The following is a 17422-nucleotide window of genomic DNA, read 5'->3' on the forward strand; positions in this document are numbered from 1 at the left end:
AAATTTTTTTCACATCATCACTGGCATGGACTACTTCCCCACACACACCCCCGTGACATTAAAGCAACGGCCACACAGAATTTGGTACGAAAGATTCCATTTACCTTCTATTTCATAGATCTTTTGAAATACATCAACACAGAGATAAATATTCCTCTTTATTTTCTGAACTCTTCCTCTCAACATATTAGGCATTTGGGACTTCAATTTTATTCTTTTCACATATATATTCATAAACTGACAGTTTACACTTTGACTGTCACATCACGCTATCATATAGCAAACAGCGATGGATACAGCCCCTACCTGAATGGGAGAAGTTATGTAGCCATGACTAAGGCACACAATGCAGGATTACAGGCTGGCCCAGAAAGGTGAAGGTGAAAAATCCCTTCCAGCAGTTTTGGTAAGTCCATGCCTAGTGTAACTTTGAAAACATAAAAATAATGTAATGGAAGTTTGTGGAAACATACTAATGTGCAAGGGTGTAACAGATTTGCTCTTGACACCATCTCTGCATTACTCTAGTTTTCGGCTAGGATTAACACAGTGGTGTTTCAAGCTTTTTCCTCCAACACCAGATGAACAGTGACAAAAATGGTGCTGTAGTATAAGGGAACAAACAGATGCCAGCAGTTAGCTTAATACTTACTTCTTTTGAACTTTTTCACTATTTCCACTTTATTGGAATCTCTTTGACCTTGTCTGATTGATTGTTCTCTATGAGTGGCTTAGTAATATGGCATGTGCATCTAAAGCATGTTATCTGGGATTAATCTGTTGTTTCACAGTACAAATAACTGTCATGTGATGCACTTCACTGGTTTTATGCTGTTCCTCCCTGCAGGCTACTCGGAAATGGTACAGATTACCTTGATGTTTCCGAAAGGCATCTCAGTGCAGGACACCACTTTCTAAGAGTCTCTGCCATGGTTCTCATCGGTCATGCTGAGAAAAATCGATCTCAGTTTATACACTGCCATTTGGTTTTACACTAGTCTGAAAGAAGGAAAAACCTACAACCTATACATTACTAGCTTTAAAAAAAAAAAAAAGCAGCTAATAAGAGGGTGAAATAAAAATGCTATATTTCTGAATTACACTCAAAGTTATAAAAAGAGAAAAGAGAAGATGAGGAATGTAATTTTGTAACCAGCACTTAGGTATACATACAAATAGTTTTGCACTGAGTTTAAAGACACTTCCCATGAATTTACAGGTACATGTCAGAGGCAGAAATGGATAGAGTTATAACATTATAACATATAATTTTAACTACATTTGAACACAAAATGCTTTTTTGTTGTTTATCTTAAACTATGTGTGGAAAAAATGCATATTTATACATAAACTAATACATTATATTTTTTTCTGTGATAGTGCCTAGAAGCTTTGTTCAGAATACCATTTAATGAATTTTTGTGCACACGCACAACAAGCTTATATTCTAAACACTAATGTGATTGCCTTTGTATGTCAGCTTTGTGTCTATGGAAGTAAGGGAAGCAAAAAAAGGATAAGGGAATGAAAAGCATAGAAATTTTTAAATCAACAGTCTTCCCATTAAATCTACCCATATGTAAATACTACTTTTGGTAAGAATGAAGATACGCAATGTGCAGTGTTTGTTTCTACATGTGTATACATACCTATATGTCTTTTGATGTTTTCATGAGACTCAATAGTGGTATATAAATGTAGTAGTATACAAATGTAGTAAAACAGTGGTATAACCATGGTATAAACAGTAGTATACAAATGACTACGTATTTCTCTAATAGTATCTGATGTAGACAAATGTTATTATTTCTACTTTAAAAACAGAACTGAAGGACAAGTGATTAAATGCCATGCTCAAGATGAAACAGTGAGTCTTCCACAAAGTTGGGAATGTAAAGACTCCAGCTAAAGTCCTAATCACTGAACTGCTTTTCTCTTTATTTACCTGAAGGTACAATTAAATAAATCAGTCACTTTTATACAGTTTTGTTTCTTCCTTTTTCTATCTAGATAACTAGTTTTAGTTAATCAGCTGTCTCTACCACTGAGGAATGGAAGAAAATGTGTCTAGCTGACAAAGACCTAATCCCATCTATGCAAAACAAACCTACATGAGCAGTTGAAAGAGCTACTATTAAAATTTAATTAAATAAAATATTTCACTGCCACAACAATAAGTCTGTATATCAGTTTGAGAATACTTCAAAATACAGGCTTGGAACGAGAAAGCTTGGTCTAAGCTAACATGAAAAAACCCTCCAGCAGAATGTGTACAAACACATGAACTGGAAAAGACCAAAAAAGCAGGACTTAGTGCATGCAGTTTAGGTTCAGCAATCAGAGCACCTTCAGTTTGTCAGCTATTGTGATAACATCCTCTTTCAAACATTCCAGATCTCTTAGTAGCATCTCCAGCTTCCTGCACATGTGCATTTCATTCCTTTTGGCTTCAGTTTCTGAAGCTGCTATTTCCTAATCTAAAACTTCTTAATTCCCCCAAAGCATAACAAACTACATGGTCTAGCTGAAATAAATCTGACTTTCCTGGAGAAAAAAATAAATCAATTTTGTGAGAAAAATGCAATATTCTCTCTAAAAGTCAAAGTGATGATTATTTGTCTGCCTGTCCTTAAGGCATATGCCAAATCAACTTCCCACTCTCAAAGGTGAAATTGGAAAAAAAAACCCCAAACCAAAAAACTTCTCAGGGAAACTGCTGTGAAGATGGCAAAATAAAATATTTTTTTTCTTTCCTATGAAGGAATTCCCTCAAAAAAATCCGAAGCTTTCAGATTTTCCTTAAGATTCACAGTCATTTGCTCTCTCCCATTCTTCCCTGACTCAAATAAATTTGGAATAAGCAATAAGAAAAAAAAATTCCCTCCTTAAGTCTAGAAATCATGAAGGTTTCAATATTACGAACACATTCTCTTTAAACAAAATACAATGAGCAAGGTTGGCTATAGCAGCAAGGCAAGCTATGCAGTAATATATTCTATAACATTAGAAAGAAAACTGCTCTGGCTTGTGTATGCAATTCAGATTCAAAATTAATTGTACTTTTTTTTTTGGTAGGCTGAGTCAACTTTGAGTCCTTGTTTTTTAGTAGCTAGCTAGCACTCACAGAATGACTGACAGCAAACATAATATCAAATAGTGATTTTTTTACCCAAAGATTTGTTGTTTGCAAAATACAATTTTTAAGGCTGAATACCACTTGTGGTACTTAAGAATGCTTCTGGATTTTATTTTGCCTTTCTAGTTTCAGAGTTGATTTACTTACAGTTTAGGTAGGAAACTGCCCATGATTCTTAAAAAAACTTGTCAATAATTTTGATGTTTTTAAAAAAGGTTTTTTCTTTTTGCACCAAGATTTTTTTTTTATTTTTATTTTTTAACCCCAGCATGTAGCTAAATGATTGAGTAGTATGGATTAGCTGTGACTTCAGCAGACTAGGGTCACAGAAATCACCTTCTGTGCTTCAGTTTCACTGACTGCAAAGCGAAGTTAATGACACTGACCTCTTTTGCAAAATGCTTTGATGAGAAGTGCTGTTTATATGGGAACTAGTTATTAATAATCAATTAAACAAAAGCATGAGTTAGGTATACCGATGAGCAGAGACAGAATACAGAGTTCACCAAAATTACAACAATCCCTAGTCTGCAGCAACTTGAGGAAATTAATATCAGAGAATAAACTTTTATTCATACTCTTATGCCTGCATTTCTTTGCAGTTACTTAGATTGCAAGCGTTTATTGATTGACACTGGCTTTTTGCAATAACCATCAGCATCCTGAGGTCTTTGTCAAGAAGAATCTGATGTTCATGGTAGAAATTTCTTCCCCCTTAATACTGGGTTCTACTTTGATTTCTTTTTTATGTTTCCTCAGCATACCCTACTGCCCTTTCCAGGCAGCCAGGGCAGCGTGGCCAGCACTCGCTGGCTGCCCTTGCCCCAAGGACACCCAGGGCTGGAGTTTGTCACTCTGTGATGACTGTGGCTGCTCATGCCTTTAGGGCAGATGGTATCACACAACCCCAGCTCACCCCAGGGAGGTGAGAGTCACTCACACCCAGGCAGTCAGAATGGCCAATGCCACCTGGACCAGGACCAGGCTGGCCCCACAGGCCCCAGACCCTGTGCCCCCAAGAGCACTATGGAGTCAGGGGCTTTATCCATGAAAGACTGGCTCGTTTTCCTTTTCATTACTTCTTCAAGGTTGAAAGGGCAAAGGGAAGACTGTCAGTGTATGGCGGTTCCACAAATAACGACAATTAACTCTTTAGTCTTCCTGCTTTCTCAGAAGTGAATACCAGATGATAGAGATACGCCATGCCTTCTTCACTGAATACCTCTTGTAGTTGGTTTTCCAATGGTTACACCCATCTGAGACCCTGGTACATCACCGTAACCATAAATAAATGTCCTAAACTCCGTCATGCTCATAAATGATACAGCTAGGGCACTGCCATGCATTAGCAGTGTTCTAGTTAACCGCAGTGACAGGACCACTATCATTCTGAACTTGCGTGATAGATGAGCTTTTCTAGAAATGCCTATGACTCTATTAAGCTAGGCTGTTAATCAGGGATGGAGATAGTGTTCCTATTACTCTGGTTAGTGTTAATAATGCCTGCGGCAGTCCAATAATATAATTCCAGCATTACCTCTTTACACGTTTGGCTCTAGGTAATTTATGGATAGTACCAAGTGATATATCACATAGCTATGAACTCAGTAACTACCCGTAGAAAGTTTCTTAGCAACGTATATGAAGCAATTTCATAGTATACTGTGATTTAAGACAGAACCTTCATTAAAGTCTGCTACTTTACAACTAGAATCTTTTTTTGCAATCAATACATTACCACCTAAAAGCAGCCTCACACAAGAATCTGAGTTATTTATAACTTACTAGCTTTTTTTCTGTCCCTGCTCAACGAGTCACAGATATGTGTTCCAGTGGACCACAGTCTGATGCCCTTACATACTCCTTTTTGCTCTGCACCATCCTTGGGAGTGCCTGAGCCTGTCCCAATTTACCTGGTCCCCTGGGAATGGTTTACTAGGCAAAGGCCTCCATAGAAGAGCTCTCTGACTTTGCCCCCCCCTCCTCCCCCGAGCACTATTTGTCAGATTCAACCGCAATAAACTTCCTGTACTGGAGGGAGCAAGAGAGTGTCATTAAGACAAAGCATAAGGAAGCTTTAGCTACCCAGCAAGTGTAATCTTATGGCCCTTTTGAGCTAAAACAAAAGTTCAAAAGAATTCTCTTCGGCTCTGACTGGCTTTTTTGTCTATAGTTGAAAAGCAGGGCTCGCACCACCTTACCTTGTAACCTTTATAACTCTCTCAGGTGCTACATTTATATCTGCACATGAGCTATTACATCTTCTTTATACCTTGTGATGGAAATAGCTTATACAGTGAATGTTTTATCATTACCAGAGATAGTTAATTTAAGCTAAAGACATTTACACAAAGTACCTATTTAGTTTGAGCTTTCCTCCGTTTCCCCATTTCCCTCCAAACACACCTCCTAGATGCAGAGGAAAGTTCATGTAAGCCTCAAGGATACATTGCTGTAACCTTAGCACATATCTGAACTGCTCATTTAAGTCTGGCTACAGCAGACTGCTTGAAGTGCTCAGGCAGCAGTAGCCCACTTTGAGCTGCTGTTGTTCCCAAGCATTTCTCGGACCAAGCCACGCTGCAGCCTGCACGTGGACCTTGCTGTCTAAATCCAGAAATGCGAGGAAGCAATGGGCTTACTGCACATATGGCAATTAAGTGATCAGTTGTAGGTCCCAGCATGTTACAGGAGAGGGCTGTGGCTCAAGTAGCATCGTGCTACTAGATAAACTAAGATCTGCAAAACTAAAAAGATGAGTCAGTGTCAGTTAAGCAAGGTCTTTTCTAACCTCATTTAAATGTTTATTTGTCATGTAAATACACTTCAATATTAAAAGAAATGATGAAAGTTCAGAACCCATGTAACCTTTGGAGTGAAATTAAAAATTCACGAGGTGTACAGGTGGGTAAGAGAACGTTGTAAAGAGCTACTCTTGAGCACTGCAAAAATCAGATCTTTCAGGACAGACTTTTTAAACCTCACTTCTTGGAAAAGCAAATGGATTTATCAATTGCTGCAAAGAATGGCTTTAAATATTATACAAAATTATAGAAGAAAAGAGTAGGTAAAGAAGCCTTCAAATTACTTTAACCCCAAGTGTAATCATTTAACTAAGTCCGTGGGGATTTCTGGTCTGGAGCAGGGGGTGTTAAATGAGTCTAATAATGATTGCTAGGAAACACTAATCCTGATAGGGCCTATTCTACCATATGGACAAAACAGGTGTTTGTCAAGGGCAGCGAACAATATGGGGCAAGAAAGTCTTTAATGGCTTTTGCATGTATGAGTGAGCATGGGCCAGGTGGATCAGCAAAACATTTAAATATACCAATGGCAGCAAAAACCCCTGGGCTAACAAAATACAGTATTTCTAAACTGAAATATACTGCTGCATTATGTCCATATCTAGCACTTCAGTTTTTGCTGTCATGATGAGCCGGAGTGTCAAAATTCCAGATTAAAACAGGGTCTCGAATGTTCCAATTACACCAATCCCAAACATGATGACTGCATCATATCAAGAGAAGCCTAAAGAATATAAATTCCATGCAAATGCCATGCAGAAAAATGTCAGGCATTGTGTTTTATAATGCAGTGAGTATTCTTTGTCTATAGCAAAAATTATATTCCTTTTCAGGACAGATTGTTTAGTGCATTTCCATAGTTGGCTAAATATGCAGTGATGCAATTTATTGAGTCTGCAAAAATATTTTTAAGTCGTCTTTTTTTTTTCTTTTTTCTGCTTTTACTATGACATATATGTAGTAATGTTAGAAAATACCAAAGCAGTACCACAACATGCTCTGTGCTGTGACTGAGGGACTTTTTTAAACTTCAGAAAACAATGTTTTATAACCAGTAGTATAGTAATGATACAGATTATAAGTTGCTGAGGCAAAATGTCTTATTAATCTTGCAGTGCCCTGGTGGAAAACTGTCTTGACAATGGAGGTTTTCTGCAACATGATTTGACTATTTTATGTGCTAGGGTTGTGCCTTTATTTCTCAGTGATTGGAAGAAGCAGCATTTTCAGCAACCTCAACCAAACGAAAAATGACTGAATTCCATGCATCTGAGTTCAGTACGTTTTGTAGCTCCATGTCTCTTGTTCCTTTCCATACTGTCTCTCCTGCCACCATCTACTCCTTCCTGTATTTTTTGACACATCCTGTTGAATCCAATACTTGTTTTCTGTTCCTCCCAGCTCTATAATCCTCTCACAACAACACTTTTAAGCTGTCTGACATATTGCTTCTGAGTAGCCATCTCTGACCCAGTCTTGACAACTTTGGTAGACTACCCTTTCCCACTTTTCCTTTCATGATTCATAGGGCTAACTGGATGTAACCTGTGCTCTTGCTTATACTAGTAGAGATAATTTAAGAGCTAAGCTATTGGGGGACTGGAACACTTGCTTCATCTATCTGCTCTTTTAACAAAAAAGTTTATGTTCTCATTTCCACACCTAACTCATATATAATCAACTTGGCAGTAAGAGGCAGATTTGGCACTAGCTAACTTTTGCAAAAAAAGGTTCCTTTAGAAGAGTACAAAGTTAATTCCATTGCAAAAGAAAGGCCTTCCATCATATAAAAATGGCTGAAGAAAAGCAGCTTCTCTCTTAATTAAACACTTCTAAAATAATTTAATACAGATAGAATGACATGAATAATGACACACAAACCATTTCTTTCCATATATAGAGAAGCGTCATCTCCCCAGTCAACAATCTCTATATGAGTTACTTCCTGACCCAGAAAGTAATAAGCTTTTTATTTCCTGTTGAAATGTGTCTCACTATCCCTGAAAAGAAGAAAAATAGAATTCCATGTAGGTGCTAACAATTACCATTAACAGCTCTTGTGCAGAAAAAAAAAATATCTTTTTTTGTTTTTTGTCAAAAATACTGTATGTCCTTTACAGTCACTTCTCTCCTGCACTTATAAAGGCTGCATGTATTTTATTTCAAAACAGATGGGAATGGACAAAAAGAAAATGTTCCCTCATTCTTATTTATTTTCTATCTCACAGAAATCTATCTACCCACTGAAATCTCATTCCTGCCTTGATTTAGATACCATTTGCCAACTTGTTGCAGAATTTCTCACTATTCTTTGTGAGCAGCAAAATTAGGATAATACAATGAAAGGTAAAGCTAAATTTAAAACATTTCATAAAGGATATTCCAGGGACACAGGAGGCAGGAAAAGGCAGTGATACAAATTTTGAGTCACCCCAGAAGTAAGATCATTTGAGATTCAAGAAAACATTATAAAATAAAACATTTAGATCTCCTACTGAGATCCAGATGGGATTCACTGACTGTGGAGATTGGTGACAGTGAAACTAGGTAGACAAAATTGACCTGCAAATGTGCTTTCAAAGGCAAACAGCTGCCTGAGGTTAAAAACAACAACAAACCCCAAGCATACAACCAAACAGAAGCTTTCCCCACATACACATACTGCATCCAACTGGGCACAAATTACACAAAGCTTACCTGTGCAGCTGCCTCCTGCTTCTATCCTTTACCTGCTATTGGCTGGCTTAAGGACATGTGTGATGATCAATGGGATGCTAACACTATACTTTCCATCTGGAAAATATATATGATGGCATGTCCAGAAGAGGAAGATCACTGGTGAAGGGTTGGATATACCTGAACGAGACAAGATTGTTCCCATTTAATAATTTCTGACACACCACTAAGTCAGTAATCAGGATTGTTAGATTAAACCAAAACGAAGTGTTATTTTACAAGATCCAAACTTATTTTACAATCTAAGTCTTGGAATGCAGGATTAACGGCATGCAGACAGTACAGGCACGAGTTGCCAGGATCCCCAGTTTAGCAATGAGTACTCCCTTTCTCTGCTTGGAAAAAAGTATTTTAGAGTCTGCTTATACATTTTTCATTTAAGAGGTGTCATATAAGACACAGACATAGCAGAGGATGTGGTTTGTAATGCAGGATTCCTCTCCCTCTTCCAACACAGTCTCCCTTTCCCTACCCTGGAGAGTCAGGAGCCTTTACTTGGTTCTGTTCTCTCTTATTCTGAGAAACCCTGTACTCCCGATGCACACTGAAACTCCTTGACTGTGTGAATGAAAACTGACCCTATTCAATATCTCTAATTGCATGGCTAGAGCATCTCTTCCTCCACCACCCTGTACAGTTTGAGGTAAAAATGGCTACAACTGGTGGCCTGCCCATGGAGCACAATCCAGTCCAAGCAGGTGAGCTGTGACATGAGTATTCCTGGCTGTTATCAGAGGAAGAGGTGAAATTGAAATAACTCTTCAATCTCTCAATGGGGAGCAGGAGATAAGAATTTATACCCTGGATTTTAAGAAATAACATAACCAGTCAGTGTACAATCCACCTAACAATTCTGATGTGTGGTTATTTTGTGCAGCCAGGTTGACTGGTTAGTTTCCTCCAAAACCCACAAGAATGTTCCAACTGAATGCCCTACCAGGTCAAATTGAAACAAAAGTGTGACTGGCTGGAGTGTGTTATGTTAAACTATGACGGCAATGTTCTGTCCTTCAAATATAAATTAATCTCAGGGTAGACACCTCCAGCTATACCAGAAATAAAATATTAGAATTACTTATAGAGCTCCAAGGAACAGTGGAGCAAAGTTAAAAAAAAAAAAAAGAATAAAAAAAAAGAAAAAAAAAACACAAAGAAAAGAGCCCTTTTCTTTATTCCTTCCTCATATCAGAGAATGACTGCTTCATATAACTTGAGCTGTGACAAATTTTATTTTGTGTCCTATTAATAGGTACAAGCTCCAATCAAAGAATAACATCATGCTGTGTCAATATTGCTCTGACAAGCAATATTCTTTCTTAAATAGCTAGGTCAGAGAAACTAGGTCAGAGTTTTCTTTTCCACAGCCTCCACCTTGTACCACTCTGAAAAGCCCCTTTCCCCTATTGGAGAGCTCTTTTACTTTTACTGGAGATTCAGCCTAGTGGGAAGTTCCCAGGGTTGAAAGAAAGTGCGAAGATGAACAATCAGCCGAAAGGAACAGAACACACACAGAAAAAGAGGCCGTGGAGGCAGGGCCAGGGGACGAAGAGGGCTGCACTGGGGCAAAAGAGAAAGGAGCAGCGCTCGCCCTGCAGAAGGAATCCATGGCAGCGGAAGCTCCTGCCTTTTAGTGCAGGCTCCAGAAAGGGAGCACCACAGTACAAAATAGCTAGGAATAATTAATTCAGGACAGTGGTTTCTGGCAGTCATGGGCTCACCCTGCTCTGTAGTTTACATTCCCATTGAAGCCACCTCCATGTAGCGCAGTTCTGACCAGAACTCAAGGCAGTAAGTATTGTTCTCAAATTTATTAAAGAATGTCTGCTGCTTCACCAATTGTCAAAATACAACTCAAGTACTATCCCACCTAAGAAGGGTTCTATAAATTTTTAACTTGCTAATAGATTGCCATCATGTACCCAACTTTTGCCTGGCATGACTATGCTAAAGTTGATGATAAATAATACCTGACTGATTGCTTAGAAAGGCTGGCTTTGTTGTTTGTGGGTTTCCCAGCTACATCCTGTCTTAGCACCTGCATCTGATAAATGCAGTTGTGATAACCTCTGCTTACTGCTATCATTTCTATAATTGACTGTTTATTCAAGAGCAATTGATTGTTTATTCTATTCATATCCCATTCTTCCTCCTTCATAACTGCGAGTAATATTTGGAAAGATCCAAATAAATCAATGTGATATGAATGACTCATATTACTATTGGCTAAGCATGCCTGATTTCAGTTAATTCATAATTAACATTTTCATCTGACTGAGTCATAACAGCGTGTACTGGGAATATCTGAATTGCAGGTAATCAAGGGAGTTGCTGTTTAACTAGAAAGTCTCACCTATAGATAAAATAGGTACAAGAAGATTTCATGAGATATGATAATACATCTAGTTCCTACTACTCAATATCACACAGGCCAGACAGTAAATATTCTTCAGCCTTTAGATCACATTTTCTGAATTTTTAATTTTTTTTATAATATTGTATGTGTAAATTTAGTGTTTGATCACTGTGAAAAAATTATAGAGAATGTACCCAAAAATCAAGATAGGAAATGGTTTCTATCAATGTTTCTCTCCTTTCTTGAGTATTGGTGGATACTAAGTAAAGAACAAGTAAGTCAAATGGAACAACAGTATATATATCTCAAAATATTTATGTTGAGAATTACATGTACATAGAGTGTTTTAGTATAGTAGGAAATGGTAAGACAGAAATTATATTAACAGATAATATTAACAGATTTTTATCTGAATTTATCTGAATTTAATAATTTATCTGAATATTAACATATTAATATTAACAGATATTAACAGAAATAATTGTCAATATGAGTATCATAGTGAATAAGGTTTCTGTTTGCACAAGAAACATGCTCAGATGAATGTGTAATTTCTGTGCTCTTGCTGAGATACTAGAGCACTTTTCAATTAATGTAATCAATACATGGCAGGAAATGGCAACACTTTAAAAATCATTATTCAGAGGTTAGATATACAAAATGAGCTTTACAAGAAATGGTACTCATCTAATATTTTCAATCCATCTGAAGCACTAATTCTAGAATATAGTGCTATCACTTACTTCATTACAACTACAGGAATCAATTAACATAGTGTCATCACAGCTCATCCTTCCCTTCTTTAGTTGAAATTTCAAATTATTAATTGACTCATGTGCAGTAGATGGCACACATAATCCTCTGTAGACTAGAAGCTCCATTTTCTCAAAGAGAAGCTGCACCCTAAGCTGCCTAATGGCCCTTGTCACTCTAGCAGGTAATTAAAAGCCTTCCGACTTTGGCAATTAGCCAGAAGAAAAGCAGATGGAATGCTCCACTTGTAACATGAGGAATGAAGCTCATACTTTGAAGAAGGAATGATAATATTTTGCAATTCCATAAAGTCTTTTCTTCAGGGATTTTAAATAAATTAATAAGCATTAATTAATAGGACCTTGTAAATTCCCTGGGAAATACTTGTGCTACCCATTATAAAAGAGGACAAAAAGAAATTCATTGCCTCAATTTCCACAGGATCATTCTTTTTGGATGCCTCAGCACTGGTGAATTTAGTCAGATTATTATGTTGGGGGAACTGTTGAACATTTCTGGTCCCACTAAAACAAAAAGAATTTTTCATGCTTCACATCCCTGAGAGTCAGACTTTGGACGTATTTTGTGTGACAACCAGAATTCATGCACAGTACTAGCACCATTTAAGAGACAGAAACCTGAAAATGAACCTGGTGCCAGGCAAAACAAGCAGCGATGCTAATGCAGATACAGTAACAGATAAAGTTATTACACTGTAATAATGCTAAACATAGTGGTAAACATATCCAGTCATTCATTTTGGGACACTTGAAATTATCTTTGTACTCAAAACATTTGAAAAAAACCCATATATTGATGTTTTGACTGGCCATCTGATCAAATGATGTGTTCCAGCTATTCAGAGGAATTCTGTGAGAATTTTCCTTTCTGCAACACGAGGATGAGTCTCAGCTATTAACAGAGATAATATCCATGACTATAAAACAGCAAACGTGTTATAAGCATTCTGCAGTGGAGCTTTTATAACTAGTGTCATAGTTTAAATTCTTATTTTTTTAAGTTTTGCACTTGTTCTTTGGGTAAAACTTCTAACAATTTTTTAACTGACCTATATACCTTACGAATGTATAAAAACCAAAAGACTGTAAAGAGAGAAATTATTTTGTCAGCACACTAGCAATCAATATGTGCATCTCCTTCCAGAACATGGCTCCTTGAAGAAGAATAAAATAAATGAAACTCAAAGCAGTTTAGCACAGATGTAATCTTTATCTCTACAAAACAGTTACTGTAAGACAAGTATGGTTTTAAAACAGTTTTTTTAAAGAGACTGCAAATCTCCTGAAGGGAGATTTTCTGTCCAGGAAGTATGCATTGTCAGAGTCATAAGCCATATCACTAAAAGGGCCTTTTTTTCCCACTGTGTCCCTTGCAAGGAGAGCAGTGAAACAGGGCTAAAATTTTTCTAATATGAAGTGTTTGGGTTTTTTTCTACAAACGCTTATAAAAAACCTTCAAATTTTAATCAAAACACTTATAATTGGGGAAATTTTGGAAGTTGTTCTGTCAAACACATGTCCAAGAGCATACTAGCAGTTATAAGAGATGACAAACACCTTTTAAAGTGTGTGATTATAGATATCATATAACTTAATGCAAATATTTCTAACAATAATTACTTAGGTTACTAAGTTATTAGAAAATGAAGTAGCTACTATTTAATGCAGCAAGGTTAAATCTGATTACTACTAATAGGACACATTTCATCATGGAAAAATACTGCTACTAATTAAAGAAATTATTTAAGTATCAATGCTTAATCAGTTTCTTTAACTAGCTCATAGAAAACAAAATAGTCAATTTGAAAAGTTCTTCAAAAGAAAAGAAAACATCTTATTTCTGTAATTTTAACTTCTTAGAAATCAAATAAGGAAAAAAAAATCAATCCCCACACTATTTTTAGGTGGATTATTAAACAAGAGTCTTTCTGGAATTACTTAGAGAGGAGTTCCAACTCCTGTTAAAAAAAAGAAATCTCTCAGCAAACACACTAAGTGAAAAAGCAAGATATTAGGAAAATTTAAGAAATTGGTACTGAAAATAGCAGCAAGTAGGTATATACTGTATAGTCATTAACCTTACTACAGACTGATAGCTGAAGTTAGCTATTTTGAAAAGGAAAGGAGGTTTCTTCTAATGGCTGGAAACAAATTAACAGCTTGCTTCTGAAAGACAGAAGTCACATATCCGCTTACTCTATTCTTTTGCTGATTTTATCCTGACTTTAAACTCATGTGATTAAGTCAGTAAAACAGCAGAACACTAACCCAGCAAAAAGTGCTCTTCTGTTTTAAGGAGTGGGTGTTTGTTTCTTTGCCAATTTAGCAAAGTTAATTTACTACTATATGTTCAGATAAGCATCAGAATTGGTATAGGCCACAGACTAGGAAAGAAATATCTGCGAGCCAGAATATGGGAATGAGACCTCTTGATGGAAGTAAGCTGTCCATTCAGCTGTAATAGGAAATAGCATCCTGAGAAAGCATACTCTTCTTTCTCATTAGTTTATGGAAGGAAGAATTACAAAACACTCCTAAAGTGATTAAGTCACTCTTTCCCTCACATTCTTTTTGTTCCTGTTCTAAACCTACTTGTAGAGGCAAATTAGCTGTGATAAGTACTGGAAGAAGCAACCAAGTTGCTAAGCATCAGGGGAAGTAATCTTTTAGTACAAATTTCACTCTCACCAGGAATTTAATGTGAACAGGCAACAAACAACTATTAGCACTACCATGGGACTATATTTAATTTGTTATTATTATTTTAGTGGGTAATGAAATGCCTTTTGAATTAAAGAAGTTAGCAATTTTTAAACAGGAAATTGTTTCAGTTATGCATATCTGGACTCATGAGCTAGCCTACAGTACAGAAGGTGAATAGAAGGCTTCAAGTCACACTTAGAAGAATTTTTATTAATTGATGGGCCTATCTCAGAACAATTCCTTTAACTTGTTTTAATGTTTGGGGATTTGGGGTATTTTTGTTTTGGAGTTGTTGGTTTTAGGTTGGGTTTTTTTTAACTGACCTCATGCTTTTGATGAGAACTAATGAGATTTAACTGTATTTATTCAGATTACCCAAATTATAACTTGTTTTACAGATCAGTGTAGCAGGGTTCACTACAAATGTGCCACACTAAGTTTGGGGTCATTTCCAAACCAGATCAACAAATAACTAGCATAATGTCTGTTAGAGTTTAACACAAATAGGAATACAAAAAGAACATGAATGTTGATGGTGATGTTTGTTCTCCTACTGTTCTTTCCTTTCATGTTTCTTTCAGTGCCTTGGGTTTGGGATGCTTTTGCCAGCCTTGCCCAGGAAGTGCTCTGTGCAAGGAGCAGGTCTCTTCAGCCAGGACTTTGCCCACAGTCTCCCCAGCCATCCACGCCTAGGGCCTGGCCCTCCACAAGGCCTGCCAAGAACAGATGTCTCTGTAAATGGACTCTAGATCTGTCCTCACTAGTTATGCATTCACATTTTGGTAGGAAGAGCAGGAAATGGGTCTTCGGTTTAGTCTCTGAAACTTAATCTTTGCCATTTCTTCATAACCTGTTTGATGTTAGGCTTTGAAGATTTGAAACTTAATATTTACAAAGGCATGTCTGAACACATTTCTGTTTGCAAAGACACCCACTCGAGGTTGCATGATTTTTTTAGCACCCAAAGTAATAAAGCTGCCTGTTGTGTACTTGAAGAAAGCAGGCGGAAAATGAGTGAATAAAGCATCCTCCTACTTCCCACCTTTGAAGCCCCATGTTTCACTGCCATGCCAACAAAATCACGCCAAATGGCCACTGCAAGAGTGCATCTGTTGTGTCAGTGTTTTCTAACTGACATTGATCGAAGTGGCCATTTACTGTATATTTTGTGTATTTACAGATGCTCATGTATAATATGAAAGTTAAACAGAAGTCTTTGTTGATTGTTAAAGACTGATGCTAGCGTAAAAGTGAAGTACTTTTGTAATTATTGATTTTGAGATAAGGTCTGAGACGTGTATTGACTCAATGTGAATTGTTGAAAAAGGTAGGTCGTCTTCTGTGTGTGGTTGTTATTGAATTTTATAAGACAGCAAATCTGACATTGCCATGTGGTGCAATTTAGTTAGCGTGAAAGTTTTTTGTAGATGGGTTTTTGAAAGTGGTGGTTTCATTTTACCTTCCGTGTGGACTTAAATGGCTTACAGCTCATTCATCTTTTGCTCTTACTCACATGGAATGAAAAGGACTTTGACAAGTCTGAAGCTTGTGAGAGCTGTAGCAATTTCTTATGTTTCACTAAAGCTTGTTCAAATGCAATCATTGCAGGAAAAATATGTGGCCATTTAAAACTTGCATTCACAAGACATACCATTTTCAGTATTATTATAGTATTCTGATAGGAATTTATGAAATCAAGCAATGAAGATTCATGCTCTCTACTCAGTAACATTTCAAATACTATACATATTAAATTCATATACATTAATGTTACTACTTACTTCTCAAACCATGAGGTCAGTTCTGTCTTTGACCAAATGAGAAAAAAAAGCCAATGAAGCTGTAAAAAAAGATAAGCTTAACAGTCATGATGCTTTCTTCTTATGTTATATGAAAGTAACTGCAATATGACAGTATATTTAATATATTTTTAATCTTGTTTTCTGAAGGTATGCAGTTTTCTGCGATCTTGAAATAGAGATCTTCCTCTTTGCTACTTCCAACTACTTGAAGCCAGCAGTTAGCTGTTAACTTTTCTTCTTTCATTGATCATTTTTGTGCCACAAAAGATCCATTCAGGAGCTCATATTATGTGTGAGGCCTGATTTTTATAGCAAGGTTGGCCTTCATCTTGCAAGTCTTGAGTCATATAACATTGCAATGAATGATGGTTTGAAAAGGAAAAGCAAAGGTTGCTGAACAGAAGAATCACATATTTTCAAATATATAGATATTGCCAAAATTCTGATGTGCTTCGTATGCTCATGCTTTTTAAGGATGATGTCTTGTAAATCATTTTAATTTTGAACAATACAGTTTCTTGGTGCACAATGAATTGGGATGAAATGGGTTTTTTTGCCTTACTATTTGATAATTTACTGCATTTATACCAGAAATTAAGTTATTTTAAATTTAGCACTTATGCAGCAGGCCTGTACCACAGGCCAAGTATTGCCCAAAAATTTTGCAATCTCTGTGGCCTTCTAGCATTTTGGGCTGTCTGCATATGCACTAGCGTACCGGATTTGGCTAGGATAGAGTTAATTTTCTTCATAGTAGCTCCTATGGTGCTATGTTTTGGATGTGTAGTGAAAACAGTGTTGATAACACAGGGATATTTTAGTTATTGCTGAGCAGTGCTTATACAGTGTCAAGGTCTGTTCTGTTTCTCATGCTGCAGCATCAGCGAGTAGGCTGGGGGTGCACAAGAAGCTGGGAGGGGAGACAGCTGGGACAGCTGACCCCAACTGACCAAAGGGATATTCCAGACCATAATGACATCATGCTTCACAATAAAAGCTGTGGGGAAGAAGGAGGAAGAGGGGACAATCGGAGTGATGGTGTTTTGTCTTCCCAAGTAACTGTTATGGGTGATGAATTGTCGTGAATGAGTGATTTAGATCGCTTTAAAAAA

Source organism: Ciconia boyciana, chromosome 2 (assembly GCF_034638445.1).
Source record: "Ciconia boyciana chromosome 2, ASM3463844v1, whole genome shotgun sequence".
Taxonomy (NCBI): domain Eukaryota; kingdom Metazoa; phylum Chordata; class Aves; order Ciconiiformes; family Ciconiidae; genus Ciconia; species Ciconia boyciana.